Genomic DNA, 23118 nt, shown 5'->3' with positions numbered 1-23118 from the left:
GTATACAACATGAGATATTCAGTTCCTCCTCAGCAAGAACTGTCTAAGTATCATCAGGTGTTAGCATAATGCAGTGACCATCAGATTTCATTAAATGACTAACTCTATTAAATGATTAAATCCTTGGGCACACCAATTCATGACAAGTGTAAACATACGGGAAAACACTTTTAAATCAATTACCTGATGATAAATGAATAATCTTCTTACTTAAATGAAAGCAATTAATGTATGTCAGGGCTATGCATTTAAGAGGTTTCCAGGATCAGAACCATCCATTTGATAGCATCTAAACTCACACTTTCAGACATTAGATTAAATATTGCTAGCAGATGTTGAGTAGTACTAAAGTACAAGGAAGAATAAATAGCATTTAACTTTTTTTTTTTTTCTTCCCACACACTTAATTCCACAGGATCTCACAACGTTGCAGTGTGCACAACACTGATATGCAGCAACTCATTTCCTTCTTGCCACGTCTTTCAGCACTGGTAGGCATGAAGCTGGGAGGGGAGCAGAGGTGGTGGTGCTGCTGCACTTGTGCTTCTCAGTGCAGTGATGTGAAATTCTTACAAACAAGGGTGACACAAGTGGTATATGAGAGAGACAAAGAGATGTGATGGGGTCAGACAATACTCCCTGCTGCAGTCTTTCAGCTGCTCAAGGTGATTGCAGCAGTAGGGCCAGACACAGCATCCCACATAATCTGCCAGCTCTGAACCCCCAAGACCACAAAAACTGAGAGCTTTGAGGGACCCAAAGGTACACTAGGACAGCTGTCAAAGAATATACAGTAACAACTCTAACTGAGAGCATTTACAGAAATTGCACACAGGGCCTGCTGCGTTTTCTTTGACAATGTCTTGACACCTAGGCCTGGCTACTGTTGTTGACAGGAGCTGTGGCCTTGCTCTTGGCAATGTTGACCTAAGGATAGATGAAGAATTGCAACTGCCTCCCTTTCTCAGCCTCTATCTCAGTCTCCCCTTACTCCTTTCAGCCTTTTATTTCTCACTTCTACAGATTATGTTTTTGCACGGCATGGTGTCAGTGATAGAGTTGGGGGTGTTACCCCTCAGCCTGTGATCCACTCACCTCATTGTGGGCCTTACTAAGACCAGCAGCACCAGAGGTATTAGGCACTGCCACAGTGGTGGAAATTGGGGCAGTCCTGCAGACACAGCCACCAAAAGGTCCTGTCCTGAGCAGAAGAACAGTGAATGCTCAGTGTGAGCTCATGGGGGCTGACATGGGCCTTAGCTGAAGAGCAGTCTTCACTGTGCAGCAGGATGGTTACTGAGCCCTTCCCAGTGCCTCCCTCCAGCTTTCACCCTCATGCTGTGTGGGAGTAGTTGCTTTTCCCAGGACACAGGGAAGGGAGAAATTTCAGTTTGCTGCCAAAACAGTACTCAGAGAATTAAGCTGTCAGCTGCAGGTAGAGTCTAGTAGGCTCATAGATAGTTGCAGATAGAGTGCAGATAGAGATAGAGATATGTCGTGAATCTTGGGAGTTTCTTTTTCTTTGGTAGCTTTTGGCACCAGACCCTTCCCACAGTTTCACTAGTTGCATCCTCAATTCAGTCCCTGTATGTGGTTCTGTCGACATTCCCCTTTGTGTCTTGTTCTTCTTTATTTTGCTTTTCTATCTCTTCCTCCCTTACTTCCATACCTGTATTTCAGTTTATTTTTTAAACTAGGGTTTCACTGTGTCCTACAACAGTGTGTCTAGTGCTTATGTGGCAAACATAAAATCAAACCGGGGGAAACAGTCACACTCAGAAACACCTCCAGGATCATTGTGCTCATTGTCAGATCTTTGGACCTGGGTGTCTTTGCTCTGATCCCATTCTGTGAGCCATGCCCAGAAGTGATGCACAAGATCCTTCACTGTGGAGAGGTCCTTGCCCCACAGAGTCCTGGCCTTGGCTGACTGCATCATGAATTATGACAGAATTCACTCCTCTCCACAACCTATTGCATAGCTTGGCTGTTTGCTACCACATCCTGCATCCTAGGTCTCACCGAAAAGTTTAAAATATTCCCCATCCATACAGCATGATGCAGAACTAGGTCCCCAGGGACGTTATAGGCAGTATAAATGTATTGTATTGAAATATCTGAGGCAGAGTAATTTTTCAGTCTCGCTGCCCTTAAACCATCAAATTGACTTCTGGAACTTCACCTATGGCTTACCTTCAGTGTATGGTCTACATAGCATATCATATATAAATGATGTGAAAAGTTTTGAGCTTCCTCCTGTTTCTGCTGGACGTTATCGTCATCACAAACTCCTCTTAAATTTAATGCATGGATTCAAGTTCTTTCTCTCTCTCTCTAATGAACGAAGATCACTTTTAAAAACAGACCACTTCTAAGCATTAAAACCTAGAAAATAACTTTAAAAGATCCTTTTCTGCAGTTTCCAAACCCAGATAATTGACCAAATTGCTTAATTTTAAAATCTTTCATAGAGGGGGAAAAAATGTCCTGTCTAAGACTCTCCACACCAAATTTAAGCCACAAATACGTTTTTACCATGACCGTTTACAACTGGGAAATGTGTGGTTTATAATGGAATGATTATACAGCCTTAGCTCGGGACGTCATTGGCTTTCTGGTAAGGTGAGTAAGAACGAAGCCGGCTCTGATCCTTCATGTACACGTTAGACACAACTGTTCTGGTAAAGCAGCTCCTCATTCCTTTGCACACAATTTTCTGGGTTTTGCAGATTTTTTTTGGTTTTTATTTTTTAATAAAGTATATGGTCTAGGGCCCAGCTTGAAACAAAAATGCTTGTTGCTTGCTGAGTTGTATGAACTTTGGAAATATGGCAATAAAATGGACACATATGTTCTATTATTATTATTATTATGCTTAAGGGCTACAAAAATAAATCATTCTCCAAGCTCACATGGACAAAATGAGCACTGCCTTCTGTGAGTGTCTGCACTTACATGTATCTGTTTACTTAGATGCATCTGTTCTTGATATCTCATGGAAAAATCAAATATTGTATCTTATGAAAAACCATTGCTGAAGCATTGTTCAGAAAATCAATCCTAAACCAGAAGTCCATTAAAAACCTGAATACCTGGGTCTCTCTGCTTGGAACTCCCTTTTATTGTTATTAATAGATCATTTATCTTCAATATGGTTAGAGATAAAAATTCCTTTTTAAAGCGATGAAATGAAGAGATTTGCAAGTGCTGAAACCCCCTGATCTCCCCCTCTCTCTCGTCACCTGATACAGGCTTAAGGTTTCACAGTTTGTAAAAATCAGTGGGAAGCTCTCCCCTCGCCAGCCTGCCCTGGGCCAGTTTAATGGGCACCCACGGCCTGCCAAAGGGGTGAGCACCTTTTGCCCAGCAGGCGAAGCCACTGTGGCCAGGACACTGGAGCACTTCATGTCCCCGTGTGAAGGCCTTAATCAGCAGTGGTGAGGTTTCTTCTCCGGCTTCCCCCCGGCCTGACCGTAGCCCACAGGGGAACCTGCCCGGGGATGGCCGACTTCTGCTGCAGGTTGCAGCTACCGGGGGCAGGGGGACTTCTGGCTTCCCGTAAAGGGCTTTCTCCTCGCTCAGGGGGAGAGCCTAGGACAAGCACTTCACAGGGAAACTCCGAGCAGCTGCTGGGCAGTTTCCTTTCAACTCTGTCCCAACGCCGCTGTTTACAGCTTTACGAAGGCAGCTCCGACTGCCCCTTCTCCTTCTCCCCCTCCCACTTGTTCAAGTTTGTCGATACCCGATCCACGAACATTTGTTTCCTCCTTCCCCAGAGGAGTTTTGCGCTCCACTGACCTCAAGTTCAGCCCCAGTGAGGCTGGCAGGAGGGCTCAGCTGGCTCTCGTTTACCCACTCGCTGTCGGACAAGCAACACCAGCATAATTCAAGCAGGGGAACCCTTCCCTGCCAGCCCCTCACGCCGCCCTGGGCTTTGCTGCTGGGGAAAAAACCACCCGCCCTGGTCCCGGCCCACGGAGGCGAACCCCCTGCTCTCCTTCCATGGGGGCCACTGGTGCTGGGGCCGTAGGTGCGGGTCCGGCTGCTCGCCCCCGCTGCGGCTGCCCTTAGCCCTCCTCGCTCCTTGCTGTGCACCGCTCCACGCTGCTCCGCTCTGCGCACCTGCGGCCCCGCACGCCTTCCCCAGGTGGGTCCCAGCCTCGCCCCACTGCTGGGGGGGGACCGCGGGGGATGGAGGGAGGGATGGACGGAGGGACGGAGGGAAGGATGGAGGGAGGGATGGAAGGATGGAGGGAGGGATGGAGGGATAAAGGGAGAGATGGATGGATGGATGGATGGATGGATGGATGGATGGATGGATGGATGGATGGATGGATGGATGGATGGATGGATGTTTGGATGTTTTGCCCCCCTCGCAGCTCGATCTCCAGGTGGTTCCCACCCTTTATCAACAGGCTGCGGCACCCTTTTGCCTACCCCCTTCGCTCCCCCTCCCCTGTCGTTCCGGCAGCCGCAAAGCCTTGTGCTTTAACCCCTTCGGGCTGCCCGCTGTCCCTTCCTCCCTGCCTGTAACCACCCCGCGCCGGGTCCCGCGGGGGTGCGCGGAGCTTGCGCCGGCCACTCGCGGCGGGGCGGGGAGCGGGAGCCACGCGTGGAAACGAAGGGCGGGCGGGCGGGCGGCGGCGCAGACCCCCTCGAAACGCGGAGAGGGCTCGGGGGGGATCCCCCCGAAAGAGATGAGCCCGGGTTTTCCTCCTCTGGCATCCTCGGAGGCCCGCGGAGGGCTGCGCGCACGCAGGGCAGCCGCCGCGCTCTGCGCCCCAGCCCGGCGGGGGGATCCTCGCCGATTCCCCCGGTGCGGAGCCGTCCCGGAGCTGGCCCCTGGGCAAGCAGAAAGCGCTGCCCCTCCGCCGGCTCCTCCTGCGCCGCTGCCCAGCCAAATGTCCGGGAACTGCCGGCATTCGTTGCTTTCTAATTAGCGACACCCGCTCCCGTAAGCTTCGTCTCGCTCCCCGCGAAACTGCTCCGTGCAGTCGCCCATCAGTCGAGGGCAAAATGATCTATGTTTTAATGAAACTACCTCGCCCCGCTCTCTAAAAAAAAAAAATAACAATAATAACAATAATAAAATAAATTCACACGCTCTGGGAGACAATCTCTTTACTTTCTGCTCTCCTCCGCCCGCTCTGCCCGTGGTTCTCCAACCCGACCCCCGCGCTGCTCTTTGCTTGCGTGTAGTGCTGTTCCCCCCCAAGTCACATCGGAAAACTGTTTACGCGAGCCGCAACGAGGCGAAAGATTTTGGGAAGGATGTGAAAACGAACGTGGTTTTATTGTGCCGGGACCACCGTGGAGCTAACATTTAAACCGCACTCCTCGTAGCGGCGAAAAAAAGAAATAATTTAAAAAATATCAGATGGATAATAAAAAAAAAAAAAAATACACCCAACCAAGCGGCTTACGAGAAGGGCTGGCTGGGGATAACCTCCTTGTCCCGGCTCCGCTCCGTGGAGGTGGGAGAGATTTGGTGCATCCCCTGTCCGCACAGCACCGTCTGGCACGGCCCGGGGGGTTTGCTTTTTCCTCGCATTAGGAGGTGGGGGGAAACGCGGGTGTGCGGCTTAGTTTGATGCTGTTATTGCTCTGAAGTGCGCACCCCAAAAAAATAAAAGGGAACTTCTTTCTCTGTAGTTCTTGTGCTGGGGGTTGGATCAGCCTCCGGCAGGGCAAATCCCGGTGCGCGCCCGGGCTGGTGTCGGGAAGGATGCTGGGCATCGTTGGGGGGGGCTTTTTATTATTATTATTTTTTTCTTTATCATTGTTGTTCTTCCCGGAGGTTTACGTGAAAGCAAAATCCCTTTAAAGCGTGTTTTAAACGGCACGGTTTGGTGCTAAAACAGGAAATCCCTCGGCGAAGGGTTTGGGTTGAGCCCGAGGAGTTAACTCGTTCCTCTGCGCCGCGATGCCGCGGGTGGCAGGGACGGAGGGGGGGGACGGCAGGGACGGGAGGGACAAGAGGGACAGGAGGCTGCCCGAGCCGAGCCGTGCCGTGCCGTGCCGAGCCGTGCGCTTGGAGCCGCTGGCAGAGGCTGCTTCAGACGCGGTCCCTTCGTGCGTGGGTCCACAAAACCCGAGTCCCACCTTCGGGCAGCCCCCCTGGAGCCAAACGAGCTGTTACAGAGGCTGGCCGAGGTCGCCACTCGCCTTCGGGCAAGGCACCGGTAGTCCCCTAGCAGTAAACTTACCTGCGGGTGGAAATGGGACGCCGGGAGGCTGCGGTTGTCTTCCTTGGTTTGTCCTAAATGCCACGTTTTGCACAGTCTTGGCAGCTTCCTGGTCATTCAACCACCACTGAATCATTTTTTGGGGGGAGTTCAAAGAGAAGGGGCCCCGTGTTTGCAGGGGGAGAGAGCTGAGTGCTGGATTTTGGAAGTGGGGAGCAGCAGCCTTCCCTCAAGCAAGCACTTACTCTACTCCTAAATCAACCGCAGTCCTTCATACCCTCTCAGTGAGGACCTCTTTCCCACCAGCACGAAAAGAAGGGGTTGTGGGGGCTTTGGGGTAGTGGGCAAGCTGTTGGTTTCATGGCTGTGGGAAAGGCAGGCTGGCTGCAACTGAGCAACTGGGCAGAGCCTGCCTGAGAGATTGCCTTCCTGCAGAAAGTAACCTTGCAAGATGCTGGGGTTATTGACTTCGGAGTGGGGAAGGAGGTGTCTGATAATCAGCTCACTCTCTATCTCCCCTAGATTTATGGATCAGGGCCTCCCTTGTCACTCCTGAAAATATAATCGCGCTGGCAATAAACCCTGAGGGAAGAATGAGACAGCAAGTGTTTTTCCTCCAAGCCAATACAGTGACCTTTGAGTTACGTCTTTAAACAAGGACGTAAACGATGTCCTTAAAAGATGTAACAGCAAGCCCAGCTTCGATTTGTTTGACTGCCCTACCTTGGTCAAGCTGCCAGAGAGGTGCCACCGCTGGGTGTGCAGGGCTGGCAGTGCAGGGGAACCCAAAACGTGGCCCTGGGGCTGACACTGCTGCCACAAGGCACAGAGCTGCTCTTGAGATGCTCGGTTTTGGGAGGGAGGGAGCTCTCTTGCTTTGTTTCACCAGATGGGAAAATTGCACCAAAGGGGATGCTCTCCCCCTTACCTCCCCCCCCCCCCCCCCTTTTCCCTCTTTTTTCTCTGCCTTTTTTTTTTTTTTTTTTGGACAGAAATATTTCCTGTCTTCCTTACCAAAAAAAATGTATTTTATGACCATTTTGCTGTGCAGACCTCTCTCTCTGGACATTGCACAGAGTAATGCAACACCTCCAATCTGGGGAGCAGATACCTCTGCCAGCCTCAATTTATCTCAGAACATGCCTTTGTCTCTCTTCGACCTGTTCCTGCTCTTCAGTGAAAACTCACCTTTTTACAAGCTGTCAAACGTAACACTAACAGCTGAGCATTCCTTGGGAAGAAGAAAAAAAAACATATTTACTTAAAAATCACTTAGCATTTATGGCTCCTTGATTTTTTATTAGCCTTTTAACAATGTCTCTCACTTTAACGCTAATCCAGAGGGAAGGAGCTCTCTCCTGTGCCTACAGCAGATATATCCAAATGGGGAGCAGAGGAATAGAGTCGTTTAATCACTTCTAGTATTGCAAATACTTAAGAATATTTTGCAACAAGAGACCCCACTTCAGTGTGCACTCTGTTACAACCCCCAAACAATCTTTCTTTCCAGTTCCCATGGCCTATCTGGTGATAAGTGGGGTTCAGACAGTGCAAAAGGCTGTAAACACAACTGCTCCCCAAATCACATCCAGCAGAGGAGGGCCTGTTCCCCAGAGAACCTCCATTTACCTAGGACTGCAATCGGGAGATGAGAGCCTGGCCCTTTGACACAAAGATGGCCCAGGCTCTGCAGCTCTCGTTCACTTTCTTTCCTAAACTGAATTGAGCAAGCCCAGGCTGCCTGCAGTCGGGCGAAGGGAAGGATAAGTGCAGCTGAGCAGTATCCATCTGAGGCAGTGCAAGTGGTTACTTTGGCCAAATGCTTGACAGACTGGGAGGAATTTCAGAGAGGCCCAAGGCAGCCACGGGAATGGGTAACAGCTTGGCAAATGTTACACGGCAGACACAAGATCTGAAAAACACATTCGCTGATCTGCCTCTACATTTGCCGTAGTGACTCAGGATGGAAATCTGGACATCACTGTGGATAACAGTGAAACCCTCTGGTCAAAGGGCAGCACTAGTTTAGGAAGCTAATTAAATATTGGATAGCATAGGAAAGGGGAGGCAGGAGTGGGAGAAAGGTTTACATAAGCATGGTCATCACGGAGATCAGTGGGAAGCCTCTGCCAGGAATGGGATCTCAAAAACAACAGAGCAGAAATAAAATGGCTCAGGGAAAAGCAACATGAACTGTCAGTGATGCAGATAACAGCGGTATTTGAAACAAACGATGGCTGCTTTGGGGAGGAGGGGATAATCAGAGGGCAAGACGAATAACACAGATGTGTAAAATATAATGGGCATTATGTAAGGTAGATTAGGAAGTTCTTGGCCACCCTTATGACTTGTATGAGTAACAGATAAACAAGGCAAGAGGAAATGGAAAAGAGATCTCAGGAATTTTCTGTGCAAGGCGTCATTAACTTGTGGAACTCACTGTCATAAGATGCCATTAAAAGCAAGATCTGGATGGAATCAGAAAATAAGAAATATATATATGGAATAAAGATAAGACCATTTTTGTATTATCAAATGTAGAAGTGATGCAAATCTTTGTGCTTTGTCAGTAAATCTAACTAACAGGAGATAGGTTAATGATGATGATCAACTGACAAATGTTTTTCGTTGGGGCTCTTGCAGCTTCCTCTGAAGTATCCACCACCAGCCAAAATTTGAGGTCGAATATTGAATAAACTTTGGACCGAACTAGCTTTACCAGTCCCTTGTTTCTACATCTCTCTCAGGATGACTCACTGACTGACAGAAAAATATTAAGTCTCCTAATTTTTGAAGATGGGACTTGGGAGCTTTCAAAAACATTACTAACTGTCTAAATAATGCATAAACTCTTTCCTCCTCAACCTACTCAAAGTAAGAATCATGACCGTTTGTCTGGTTCTTCACATGTGGCAGAATCAGTTTAACTTTCCCTTCCAGTTCAAGTAATTGCTACAGGAAATCTTTATATTTGTGTTGTAATTTGGGGACTTAGATTTGTTTTTAGTGGAACTAGAAAAGAGTACAACCATGCAATGTAAAGTTTCTTTAAAACTACAAAGAGAAAACTTCCACCCTTTCTTTTTTTTCTTTTTTCTTTTTTTAAAAAATCTTTTAATAAGAATAACTTTAATTTAACACATCTGGGCAGCTTGCAGTCTATCAGATAGTGCCTGCATATCCGGTGTTCTAAGCACCCTGGACAAACAGTGACTTAATACTTTTTTTTTTAATCTCAACTTAAATAAACTCAAGGGCAACTACTGACACTTATAAACTACCCTTACAGACCTGCAACACTATTTTTGTCCTGCCAAACACCTAATCTAGACAAGAAAAGCAGAGTGGGGCAGCTGACAGAAGAAATCTTCAGTAAATTAAAGCTGTTTGAAGCTTAGAATGAAAACAAGCAGCAAATTTCCAGTATTCCACTACTGTAATTTCTCCCTCAGTATGGACTGGGTTTCAATACCAGTAACTGTTAACTGAAATTTCAGAGGGAAGGAAGTGTCTTAAATTGATGCCTCACCACTTTGGATCGAGCACCTTCCATGTGAGGACTCCTGCAGCAGGTTACAAACCTGAAAGCAACAATCCTTGCACACTGGGGGACTGTGCACTACATGCCATGCACAGAAATGTTCCTTCCACTACAGAGAAAAAAAGTGAGGTACAATGTCCCGTCCGAGGACACAGGAAATCTGTCCAGCCCATGAACAGAAAGCTGTTCTCTAATTCCTGTGGCAAAAGCACCTTTCCACACTGTATTTAACACTGCTGGCCCACTTACCCCAGTGCTACGCTTCTGCCACAGCTTGTACATTGGTTGCCTTTATGGCCTGAAGACAAAAAAGGGTGTAGACAGCCCCAAAGCACTTTTCTGTCAGCTCTTTTCTTCAGAACAGGATGTCATTTAGACTCACGCATACCATTATCATAAATAACCTCAGAACTACTTAAATCATGAACAGAGTTTGCAAGCATCTGGAAACAAATTTCGTTTTGTGCCAGGTATACATCTTAATTTGTCCTTTATGTGGTTTTTGTTTTGTTGTGTTTTGGTTTGTTTTTCCTCATTTATGTTGGTAAATTATAATATTGTGAAAACGACTTCAAGGGGCAGCTTTGAGCTCACTCATCCCTCTCCCCGCTGCTCGGCACTCGTCATTTTGCTACAGATCGTTACGATATTTTTCTGCTAGGCAGCTCTCCTCCCTGTAGTTTTGAAGGTGGAAATACTTTCATTCAGTTGATCTAAGAATATGTTTCACTTCCCTGACACCAGCTTTTCTTGTGTTAAAAAAGCCAACAAGCAAACAAAGCCAAAAATATCATTTACCTAAAACACCATGGACGCTTGGACTCTACTTTACTTGGTATTTCTTTACCTTTTTCCTTGTGTGATATTTTTATTGCAAATATGTAGCATAAAATGCCCTGAAAGGAAAGTGAGATAAGAAGTGAGGAGGTGGATGCCTCTTTTTAAACTAAAAAAGAAAGAAAAAGTAAAGTCCCTTCCTCTCACTTTCCACATTTCCCCCTTCCCTTTTGTTTTCAGTGCTTCCAGAGGTAGCAGAACTTGATAAAAATGCAGCAGGGCAGGGGGAGCCGGGAGGGGAGGAGAGGGAAGATAACATTATTCCAGACCCTCGCTCTGTTTTGTTAGGGCAGATTTAATCTCTCAGGCAGCATCAGCAGATAGGCCTGAATGACCGCCTGATCATCTCTTCACTCTCTCTTCTTTTATCTGGATTACTCTTTCGGGGATGATATCTCACTATTCTTATTTGGTAAATTAGGCTATTGTTTCCCTGCATTTCACTTATTGTAAAATGGTTTCTTTTTTAACTTCAGGACATTGTTTCTGGGCAGTGAGCATGCTGTCACTGGAGAGGGGATGTGAGGAGGGAAACATATAATTAGGGACAGATTCTGCCCTATCTTGCCATTTTGCAGTATCTTGCTGTCTAGTGCCCTTGATTTCATGGGGATTTCTTATAGGAAAATACAGATAAAAGGGGTCAAATTTGTCCTTGTAATTGAAGGAAAAATTAAATAAAGATAAGGAATGCTATGGAATAGGACTACAGCATGCTTTTGGTCTCAAATTGCCATTTAAGCTGCAAGTTAACAAATAGGCAAAATAAGAGATCATCTAGTAAAAGTTTTTTGAAGGAGCATTTGTTCACAGAGTCTGATTTATCAGTAATTCTTGATGCCTCATGATAAAAGCTGGGAAAAAAAAGAAAAAAAAAAAAAGAAAAAAAAATGTCACAGCCTTTTTTGCTCCATGTAGCAGTGAGTAGCAAGTCCAATGGTTCTAGCTCAGAAACCGAAACCTCATGTTGGAGTACTAAAATGTGCAGTACTGAGACTTTGTTTGTTGTCATTGGAATGCATACGATCTGTTCTGGGCGGTAGCCTTTTATCTAGCTGCACTTTGAAAAAAAAAGAAGAAGAAAAAAAAAAAAAGAAAAAAAGAGGAGAAAAACCACTACAACTGTATTTTGCTTGTTCATGCTGTGTAAAACACGCCAGCCATTCGGAGGGCAGGCTGAGGTGCAGAGGGACCAGCTAGCACATCCCAGCAGGCACAGCCCCATGGTGGGCACCGGCACCAGCTGAGCTTGGGGTAAACCCAACCGCTCGCTGCGGTGTTTGTGAGCAGGGCTCTGGGGATCGTGGTTGCAGGCTGGTCCACCAAAGACCACGAACGTGTGCTGTGCCATGTCTGACAACAGCTGAGAGGCGACCAGAATGGCAGTGGTCACACAAAAGCACTGGTGGGACGTCCCGGCAGCTGACTGCCTCACGCACGGCTCTCCCCGCACGCAGCCCGGGAAGGCCGTAATTAGCAAAGTGCCACCACGGCTGTGGGACTTGCTGGGAGCCACCAGCTCTGTTACGTGATTCACGTGCCCGTGGTGGGCTCTTCACATGAAGTACATGAACGGTGTTTCTGGAGAAAGGCACTGCTGTTTGCAGTCCCTCAGTGGTGATGTCTAGGTGAGCGGCGCTCACAGGAGGAGCTCCCTCTCCATGCATGAGGACTGCGTCCACAAATGGGTGCCCGTGGTGAAAGAGGGGCGTGAGGCAAAATCCTAACTCCCTTTCCTGATCTAACTGCTCTTGCAAAACGGAGCAGGGAGGCAGCACCCAGGGTCGTGGTGTTCAGTGCCTGCCCCTCCACAAGCATCCCCAGCAGGATTTCCATCACCCCCGTTAGCCACACTGCCTGCAGTGTTCACGGGGATCTGTGGGGACGGGTTTGTCCCCAAGGTCAGGCCCAGGAAAAGTCAAAGAAAGCCCCCCCAGCCTGTGCAGCACCACATGCCCTTCCCCACCCTATTATTAGCAGTATTTATTAATAATAGTAGTACTCGGCGGGCCAGCGGGGGGCTGGCAGCACCCTGCGCCCCGACCCACCACGGTGCCTGAGGGGAGCCCTTCCAAGCACCCTGTCCGGGAGGGGCGGCAGGAAGGGGGCTGCCCGGCCAGCCCCCCCCCACCCCCGGCTCGGCGGGGCCAAAACGAAAGCGCAGCGCGGCCCGAAACCCTCCGGGGGCGGCGGCGGCCGCCATGTGACAGCCGGGAAGCGCCGGGCCGGGCCGGGCCGGGCCGAGCCGAGCCGAGCCGAGCCGGGCCGGGCCGTGCAGGATCTGGCCCCGCAGCGCTGCCCCCGGCGGCAGCCCCGCCTCTGCTCTGCGGCACGGTCTTTAGGGGGGGGTGGTGGTGGTGGTGGGGTTGTAGGGGGGGGGTGTCGCTGCCTTGCGCTCCGCAATTAGCGCTTCGCACCGCTGTCAGCCCCGAGCTCCCCGGGGGGCCGCCGCCGCCGCCCCCCCTTTGTGCCCGGCGCGATGCGGGCAGCGGCAGGTAAGCGGCATGGAGGGGGGGGGGGGGCGGCGGAGCGCCCCCGGTGCTACCCTGGGGCCGCGACCCCCCCCCCCAAACCCGTCCGCCCGCCCCCAGCGCAGCCCGGTCCTGCCCCCCTTGCCCCCCCCCGCCCTCCTTCCTCCCTCGAGGAAGGCTCGCCCTGCCCGCCTTTGTGCTCTTTGGGCCCTACTTGTTATCGCCGCCACCCGAAGGGACGCCCCCCCCCTCCCCCTTTCCCTTCTCCCCCCTCCCCGCAGCCCCAGCGGCACCCCCGGGGGCTGTGCCCCTCGCCTTGCTTGCGCTCTCTCCCCGTCCCATCCCAATATTAAACCTCCCCTCTCCCCATCCCTCCTCCTGCCCCCCCACCCCCCACCCCTAACCCTGCCCCCCGAGCCCTCCCCCAAATCCCACCTTCGTGCCTGCTCTGAGTTTTGTGTCCCCCCCCCCCGCCCCACTCCCCGGCTGTGGTTTCGCAGGGACCCCTCTCCAACCTGTCCGTAGGTATGTTTGTGTAACCAGACACTGCGAGTAGCCGTCTGCCGAGGAATTAACCCTACAACCCCCCCCCCCTCCTCACCCCCCCAAAGCTTAGTTTGCATTCAACAGAGGTGTTTGTTTTGCAGGTTTAAACCTCCAGACGGGTTGAAGAAAAACAAAAACAAAAAATAAGAATAGTAATAATAATAATAAAAGGAAGCGCTTGGCAGATTTTGTTCCCTCCCTTGAAAGCCCGGTGGACGCGGAGCAGGTGGGGGACCGGCGGGGGAGAGGGGCTGGGGGTGGGATGCGGAGCGGGCAGGGGCTGAGGGGTGCGGGAAGGAGGGGGGGAAAAAAGGGTTTAAAAAGGGGAGAGCCGAGCCGTGCATCCCCCCTTCCTCTCCTCCGAGAGCAGGGGAGGTAGCTCGAGGCTCCCGCTCTCGTTTGTTAAAAATAAATACTTCAGAAGTTGGCAAATTTTCGTAGTTTTAGAGAAGTGGATTCTCTCCAGGATTAACGTAAAAAATGTTGATGTTTGAGGAACTGCTCTTGCTCAACCCGTAAATAAAGTGGAGATGTTGACAGTTTGTCTAGCCTCTGGTAAACAAGAACAAAAAAAACATTTCATTTCTTGAAGGGCATCAATAATTGTGAGGGTGGGAGGGAGAGGAAGAAGTTTAACTATTAACCTTTATCTGGGATTGTAAATGAGTTGAAACTCGTGTTTCTGAAGCTTCTTTTATGCGTTTGCTTTCCTCTTCCCCCCCCCCCCCCTCCGCTTCCCTTCCCTGGAGATGGTGAAAGGTAAATGAAAACGATGATGCTCACATTAATTGGACAAGCGGGCGATTTTATGGCTCGCCAGTAAAAAATGAATGCCACGGGAAAGTTTGCCGTTCGCAGTGCAGGCGGTGGGAAAGTGGTCTGGAGGGCGCGGGGGGGCGGCGAGGCAGCAGGGCTGGCTGCGAGCTGTGCTGTTACATTTGGGGTTTTGTTTTTGTCTCTCCAGATCAGTCACTTGAAGACGCCAGAGGACGGTTTGCAGAAGGTAAGAGAAGCCTTTTCCCCCAGCGATTGCATCCTCTGGTGCCTCGTACTGTGCGGCTACCGCTCCGGTGGCCGTGCAGCGGAGGCCCGTCGCGCCAGCAGACTCCCTGTGCCCGTGTCCCCAAGAAGTGGTGAAGGGGACACGGAGCTGTGCTGGCCGCAGTGCGGGCACCAGGGAGCACAGCTCTTCCAGCAAGCAAGTCGGCTGCTGGTACGCGCCGAGGTGCTTGTTAGAGCTGATGGATTCCTCCCGTCCCAAAAAGGGATACTCGTTCTTTCGTGAGTCAGGACAGAGTAAGCTTAGGGAAACAGGAGATGAAAAGCACAGTGAAAAAGTTCTTGTTGCAACTGTTTGCTGCATGTGAAAGTAATATGCCTAACTTAACAGCTAGATTTGTTTTCAACAAATACGTTAGTATTAATTTCCACGTGGATCAGAAGGAAAAATCCCCATACCTTCTTCCTTTCAGCATTCCTAAATGTGTTGCATGTTACTTTGTGGCATGGTTCTTGCCTGAAATGAAATGAAAGGACTCTTAACTGCTTCTGAAAATAAACTCTGCCTAGCCACCGGAGTTTTTCTCCCTTGTACAGGCTGAATGAAGTGAAAGCAGGAGATCCTGGGGAGGAGGCAAGGGTGAGGGAGATATGGGATCGCAGAATTTGGCAGAGCAAGTGTTGGAGGGAACTTTGTGTGTTGCAGTTATAAGCAAAAAGTGCTGTTCCAGTAAATACAAAGTCAGGTAACTTCAAATAGCAATTGTAAAAGGCTTTTTTTTTTTTTTTTCTCCTTCCTTAAGAAGAGCAGCATCTTTCATTTGGTTGTCATTATTTTGTCATTCTCTCCTTTAGTCATCGAAAATACAAAGTGATACTGCTTATTCTCATGAGTTACTGTAGAAATCTGTACAGCATACTCAGTCCTGAGAGAGTTCCTCCCTCCCCCTCCCCTTCCCTCCCCCCCTCCCGTCCCTTAAATGAGTCCCTGCCAGCAACAAGTGTGTTGATATACTGATCTGAAGGACTTGGGCACGATGCCAACTAAAGCAATTTAAATGACATGGTTAATAGTGTCTCTGCTGTCCTTATCACACAGTAGTTGTCTTTAATAAAGTCAGCGAACTTCCAAGTGATAATCACGGATGACAAATTAACTCAAGTCTTAGTCCTCCCGTTCAGATGAATTCTGTTTTGCTTTGACGGGTAAATATTAAATACTGGTTTGAGTTGAACTAGAAGAATTGCAAAATATACCTCTCCTCTGAATTTCTTTCAGGCAAATAAAAGCTGATTAGATTACCTTAAAGTATCTCCAGTGTTACAGTATTCCTATGACTTCTACTTCTAGCAGTGTGATTTTATTAAGCCTTTCAGTAGTAATAAATTTATGTGGGGCACTGCATCCTTCAAATGAATACTTATCAAACACTTCAAAAGAGGAATTAATTTTACATGAAATAGGTAAGTCAATGTAATATGTCCAGCACATTAAAACAGTCAGTAATTCCCGTAAAGTATTTTGGATGGAAGTGAAATTGACTTCTCCGTCAATTTCGATTTGAAATGGGTAACCTTTAAAAAGCAGCTAATATAATTTCAGGAGTATCCACACTTACAAACAGCAAGCTGTTTCATGGTGGGAGGTTTAAAGTTTTTTGAGTACCTCTAAAGCTCATAGTGACTTTTTCCACTGCAGAATTAAAAGATTACAATGTAACGTGAGACTACACAAGAGGCAAAGTAGCACAATTGACAGTTTAACTGCAAATTGCATGTATGATTGCTTAGATTATGATTTTTATTTTTTGAGAGATTTGATCCTAAAAATACCTTTGCTAGATCTCATCTTTGTGATTTCCAAACCTGCTAAATCTTGTCAAAAACCGTAGGAACATTCATGTTCTTAGCAGCTGTTAGGAGCTCGCTAAGGCACTTGATAATAAATGTTTCATGTCTTGTGTCTATGACTGAAATACAGTGCTGTGTGCTTAACTGATAAGTTTGGAAATACTCTTCCTAACATCCAAGATTGTATTTTTGAAAATTAATACAATGAATGCAGATTATCTCTTGTCACAAATTTGTTTTCTTGTTGCTTTGTTTACAGAATTCATTTATTTGAGACTATTGAAAACTAGCTAGATTCTGCCTATGTTAAAAGTAACAATAGTTAAATAATAAAAGTTGTCAATTATTTTCCAAAAAGCTTTGTACAAATGCATACTTCTTGTAAAAACTTCTTGTCTGACAGATTTTTTTGTTATCTCTGTGGGTGGACAATAACATTATAGCCAAAAAGTTGTCTAAGCGTTAGCTTTTGTAAAAGTGAAAGACACAACCTGAGACATGACTGAAATTGTATCGTGAGACTGCTATGGTGCAGAGAACAGGGCAAAGAAGGAAGTCTGCCTTTACATATAATTCACTATATATTGATATGTTGATTCGAGACATTGCTTCACAATGTGGGTCTGCCCTGTCCATTAAAATTACATATTTGTGAGGTCCGAATAACACTTAGAAAGATACCTGCTAATGTGAAGGCACAGTACTTCTAGAAACACTTGCTGGTAGTTGATAGGTTACTCCTTCTTTTCGGATGCTCTGAAATCATGCTTGTGGCTTTCCAATATTCAGGATGCAAAGTTAGAAGTGTTTTTTTATGCATTGTTACGCCTTGTAATTTATGAGTTTTCTCCCTCCAGCCCTCCTCAAACCTGATAGCTCTTTCAGTTTCACAGTTGGCCTCATGTTCCACTTTTCTTTTTGCTTTGAAGGCTGGGCGGAAGGCTTGTCAGTGTTTGCAGTTGCACTGCTCAGTGCAGGGATGGGTGGCTAAGCTTGAAACCATATGGGTGTTGCTATTCAAGAATTGTTGTCACCGTTCCTGATTCCTCTTTTCTTATTAAAACCAATGTTAGGGATCTCTTTATTAGCAATGTATCGCATTAGAAGCCACATGCTTAACATCAAGCACTTGCATAATGACATTTTGGAAGATAAGGCCTTCAAGATTTGCTTCTTTATGTGAGAACTGGGTGCAGTCAGCCTACAGAGAAAGTGTTCAGGTTCAGGAAGATTTACAATTATAGGTGCGTCTCCACCAAATGAGTGCAGGGCCTTTTCTCCCTAACATATATCTTTGTGTTTTATCTCCCCTTGTTTGCCGCGTTCATCGCTTTAAGACCTGAAATCGCTAACATGCGTAAGGAATTATTACAGGCCTTATTACTGCGAGGATCTGAAGTAGTTGGAATAATTTGCCATAAAGCAGTGCCCTGTGTTTGCAGAGCTGACTGGCCCCTGTGTTCTAAGATCCTCAGGGCAGGGAATTGTCTTCGGCGTATTTTCAGAAAAAGTGGCTGGCATGCCTGTATGTGCCAGAAAATGATAAATAATAACAAACAGTAGTTGATAATTTATGTAGACATTTATTTTTTTATTACGGAATTTGCCTATAGGGTGCTTTCTAGCAAAAAGAAAAATGCCAGAGTGGCTTCCAGCTGGGGCAAGATGTGCTCTGACGGCAAGAGCAGCTTTTAATCAAAACAGAACACACATTTAATCGATAGTATCTTCTGTGAAGCCGTCGGTCCAAAACATTGACTGGCGTAAATCAGTGTAACTCCACTGAGGTCTGTAGAGACACGGCTGACTTGCACCAGATGATGTGAGTGTCCTTTTTGGCTTTAGCAGTTTTCCTTTAATCTTCTTGCCACTTAAACTTTTACTATGATCTGCCCACATTCCAGAAGCGTGGAATGAAGATGGGATAACATTTCCCTACTTTCCTCCTCCTTTAAGCCTTTTGTGGCTTTTCTATTGTATGATGGTGTATGTTTTATTAATTATATGAGCTCTAATCCCTCTTTCAAGCCTATGAAGGTAGCAGTCCCCCTCGAAGTCACATCTGAAAAGGAGTGTCACTATATTCAGAAACATTCCAGTCTTGTCTAGCTTGCCAGATGTAGGTGTGTTATAAATAGCTTCCCAGTTATCCTGTATTTGTGGTTAAAGGTTCCTGAATGCTGTTGTTAGGAGCCCTCTTATTAGAAATTTGTGTGATGTGAAGAAGTTTAGAAACATTGCCCCCCACATCTATTTCCCAGAATCATTTTATTGTGTCTGCCAAGTGTCTTAATGTTTTAGTTACTGAACTGCATCATCCATATGAAGTAATTGAAAATGCTAAGGGTGTACATCTTGTGTGGTGAGAAGACTCGAGCGATATTTGGGCAGTAAAGAGGAGAAATAAATTATTTTTCTTTCTCTTCCAAGCCACTAATAATGTTTTTCAAGGCAGTGTTAGTAAACTAGTCCTTGTTAGACATGGGAAAACTGTCTCAGACTAAGGAGCCACTCATTTTCAAAAGTTCAAGCTAAATCTTGTTCTTTACTCTTGAAAGTATAATGCAATCTTTAGAATTTCAGCATAAATGCTTTTAATGGAACTTGCTTTCTTAAGAAATGAAGCAAAGTAATTGAATTTGGTAGATAAGCACCAAAATTAGAAAGATGGGGTACATGTGTGTGTGTGTGTGTGTGTGTGTGCGTGTGTGTGTGTGTTCAGATTTGGAAGCAAGTGAAAAATCATAAATCCTGCTACCTCCCCCCGCATCACACCACCAGCAGCAGCTCTGAGGAGAATGTGATTAACTGCATAATCATACATTTTTGCTCAAACTTCTTCTCACCCTGTGCCCATTTTTTTTTTTCCTGAGGTTTATAAACTATTAATATCTTCAGGGAAAAAAGGCAATAAGATGAAAATATTGTGCCCAGATGCTGCACTGGAAAACTTACATGGAAATGTCTGTATAGCCTGATACAGAGTGGATTCCTCAAGTGGAAATGCGCATTCTCCATTTCCTTTGAACTGACTGGAAAGTGACTTTCCTCTTTCCACCTTGACAGTTCTTCCAGAGCTATAAAGGACCGTAGGAACTAAACCTTTCACCAACATTTTATTAAAGCAGGAAATATATGTAATTACAACATTTGAAGTGACTCTGTAGAGATGTGTAGAAAACCAATAATATATGCAATATGTTTAGTTCTTACAGGCACTCAGATCTAGATGTCCTTTTTGTTCATAGTAAGGAAAAACTTCGGATGGAAATCGTGCAAGAGGACAAGAGTTGATGCCAAAAAGTAAAGCACGTTTCAGATGCTGTCTTGATTTTATTTTCTGTTGGTGATACGGTCTTTGCAGAAAGTGAAAATATTCAAACTAAATTCTAAACTTGACTGCAAAGCTGTAAGGGGTAGCCATTTTCAAAACTGTTTTTCTTCAATATACTGCTAACAAGTGCAAGAAGAAATGTTTTCGATCCTTTTTGTATCTATTCTTTTGTTGCCAGAAAAAATTTGTATGTCTTGGATTAGTTCTGATGTGACACCAGCTCCACTTGAGTTATGACAGGTTATACCAGCTAAGGATCTGAGACAGAACAGACTTGAGAACCCAGTCCTGTCCATATAACATTCAATGAATTCAAATTTCATTGACATCATGTTGTTATAAGGAGAATTGAACTTCCATATTTTTATCCAATAATTTCCTCAAAATACAAATAAATAAAATATTTTAATAGGAAAGGAAAGTCCTGTTATTTCTCTGTTTTTAATGTCTGTCCTCGACTTTTGTATGGTATTTGCAAACTTCATCTAGTGAGGAAGAGTCATTATGCCATAAACTTGCACTGTAGATTGCTGTGTCTAGTGGTGTTTTTGGGGTTGCAAATACTGCACTGGATTTTAATTCATAGATGGATATAATAAAACCATTTTTCTATTCAGTCCCCAAAGACTGTAACAACAGCAGGTCATTAAATGGACAGTGGTCTCTGTTAAATGTTTTCAATTATTTTTTTTTTTTTTTTAAGATATAGTAAAAGTGTACAAAACACAAGAGGTTGATGTTGGGAAGTGATTTAAAGAAAATAAAATAAGCAAATAAATTATTAAGTGGAGTTCAGTAAAACTAGAAATGATTGCTTATGTGCGAACTCTGCCCATAAAGAGAAAAACACCTCTGACAGTTTTTTTTTTTTTTTTTTTTTTTTTTTTTTTTTTTTTTTTAAGAAATGTTGCAATTGCATTTTAAAAGCATTGGAAGAAATGACATGTTACAGATTGCTTTTGTCTGTAGTGAGGATTTTTTTAAGGCTAGATCTCCGAGGATTTTATGTTAACTGCAGATCACTTCCCAGCCTGTCACAAAAACTCTGTGTGATGCCTACTCATGTAAGGTTTTTGTTTTGAAATCGAACTTTTTTTTTTGCTTCTATATTATAAATAATTTGAGTAATATGCTGCACTGGCTACTTTCAGTAACAGAACACCCGTAACTTTGGCAGATGGGGATTTTGTCCTTCCACCCTTGTTCTGCAGTCACGCCTGTGCAAGTTAAGTGTCCAGCTCTGTGAATCTGCCTGCAGTGTGGAGGGAACACATGGGGCTGTGCAGACAGAAAGTTGTTCGTGTGGGAGTGTTAGCGAGATCAGAGCCTTGTAGTATAAGCTGGCCCTCATGATTTTAAAAAGAAAGCATATTGATCTCTAATCTTGAAAGTAGTTACCCTTAATTTAAATGTGCATTTGATAGAATCCTGAAATCTCCTAATTGTTTTTCTGCTGAGTAGAAAATCAGTATGCTGTGTTATGTGTAATAGAACCTACAAATGAAATAATAATTAAAAAAATAAAATAAAATAAAATGAAAAAATAGCCGACCAAAGCAATTGTTAAAATGACACTATTTGATAAGATCATCTACTGAAAATAAAGGGGGAAATGAGATCTGACCGAGGTAAAACCAGGTAAATAGCTTTCAGCTTTGCTTTTGTTATTCAAGAAGAAAAAGAAACAATAGGTGCTGTTTAGAGTCAGGAGCTGCCCTTCTAACCTCTGCTGCTCTTAAAATGCCTGAAGGTTATTGCATGGTTCACGGTGGCTTTCATGCTTGCAGTTTCAACTTTTAATTTTCTAACAAAAGGGGATGCAGTACCAGCCTGCTGATAAACACAGCGCAGAACAATCGGAGAGAAAAATGGACTGCTGAATTCCTCATGCTTTCTTCCTCCTTTCCAGTTACAGAAGTATATTGGCATGTTTTTAACAGAAGGAGAAAAACGCTGCCTCCTGTCTTAAGCCGTCAAAGCTGGAGGCTGCTTTTTAAAAAGAAGGAACTTTAATTCTGGGGAAGCATTAAAGAGCCCTGGCCAGGTGAACGATCCCATTGCATGCTGTTATGGGGAAGCAGTCTGAACGTCCACAGGAGCTGTTTGTGTTTCCACAAGATTTCTAATTCTTGTTGCACTGGTAAAATCAAGTCAAGTTTGACTTAAATCCAGCTTTCTCAGCATCAAAACTCCAGCTGCCTGGCTCAGAAGCATATTGCCAGCACTTCATGTGCTGAGCAGAAGTACCTTTTCTCTGTGAGTTGCACATTAGTGCTCAGTACAAGTAACACAGCCCCCTCCTGACACACGATGCTTGAATTTGTCAGGGTGGTTATTGCCAGTTTCCAGAATACCACTCTTGCTGGGATGCCGGTGTGATCTGAGCAGAGAAGGGGTCAGCTTCTTAAGGTACTGTTTTGCAGCACAGCTGAAGGTTGTGGAATGTAACAGTTTTAGGAATGTACACCTGTGAGTATATAATAAGAGAGTATCTGTTTGTGTGTTTTCACCACTGACATCCAGATCAAAGGTCCTCTAGATGTTGTTGTAGTAAGAAAAAGGGAAAGGGGCCACATGTCTCACCAACTCTGACCTGTCGTCTTGCTCGTTGTTTGCAAGTTTTCACTAGAAAACCAGTCGCAAGCCAGCTTAGATGAGGTGAATTACTTTCAGTGTTTCACTTAGTGCGTATGGGTAATGAGTTCAAAAAGCAGCAGATTTGGGTCTCCTAAGTGCCTAAACGAAGAAACACTACAAGCAAGTTCTGCTACTTGAATATTGAAACTGATGCCCAATCATGCATTGGACAGGGCTGAGATATGGTCACAAGTGCCTAAAAAAATTGTGTTGTGGGACAGTGAGCATTACTCGTGGATAGCTGATGCCAGAACGGCTGACAAGTAAGCTGAGAAACACCTTCAACCCTTTACAGACACATACCAGGCTAAGCATCTTCAACCCTTTACAAATACATGCAGGCTAAAACAAATAGCTAAGGAGGAATCTGTCTCTTGCCTTCCAGCTTGCTTATAGCTAGAGGAAATGTATCCCAAATGGAGGAGGATCCCCCAGGCCCTGGAAGTTGTTTAATTAATCATCACTTTCAGCCTGCTCATTAAATAGCTTTTCTTTTCTCACTTGGGCAAATGAAAAAGATGATTACACCTGGGAGAAACAATGACACCTGTTAAATCATCTCCTATTGTTAAGCACTTTTTTTAAAAAAAAAAAAAAAAAAAAAAGATTTAATTTTAGATATGCAGAATAAGCAAAACCATGCTTCTTTTTATGTAGGTCGTGTGGATTTGTGCTCTTACATATTGATGCAGTAATAATGCGTGCTATTACATCTGG

The 23118-nt window shown here is 45.7% G+C and overlaps 1 protein-coding gene across 2 annotated transcripts in view; it reads left to right on the top strand.

The window, feature by feature from the left end:
• The first annotated feature begins 3931 nt into the window (after window positions 1–3931).
• PRDM1 (PR/SET domain 1) overlaps window positions 3932–23118 on the top strand; it is a 111098-nt gene continuing 91911 nt past the window's right edge. Inside the window, exons 1-3 of one of the 2 annotated variants that reach the window (XM_072036148.1) lie at window positions 3932–4147; window positions 13682–13806; window positions 14545–14583. The gene's annotated coding sequence lies outside the window, so the exon portion shown is untranslated. Of the gene's footprint in view, window positions 4148–12906; window positions 13059–13681; window positions 13807–14544; window positions 14584–23118 lie in introns of those variants that run through there. The other variant, XM_038177114.2, reaches the window with a different exon arrangement.

The sequence above is a fragment of the Anas platyrhynchos genome, chromosome 3, assembly GCF_047663525.1.
Source record: "Anas platyrhynchos isolate ZD024472 breed Pekin duck chromosome 3, IASCAAS_PekinDuck_T2T, whole genome shotgun sequence".
Taxonomy (NCBI): domain Eukaryota; kingdom Metazoa; phylum Chordata; class Aves; order Anseriformes; family Anatidae; genus Anas; species Anas platyrhynchos.
This window is presented reverse-complemented; position numbering and strand designations above follow the sequence as displayed.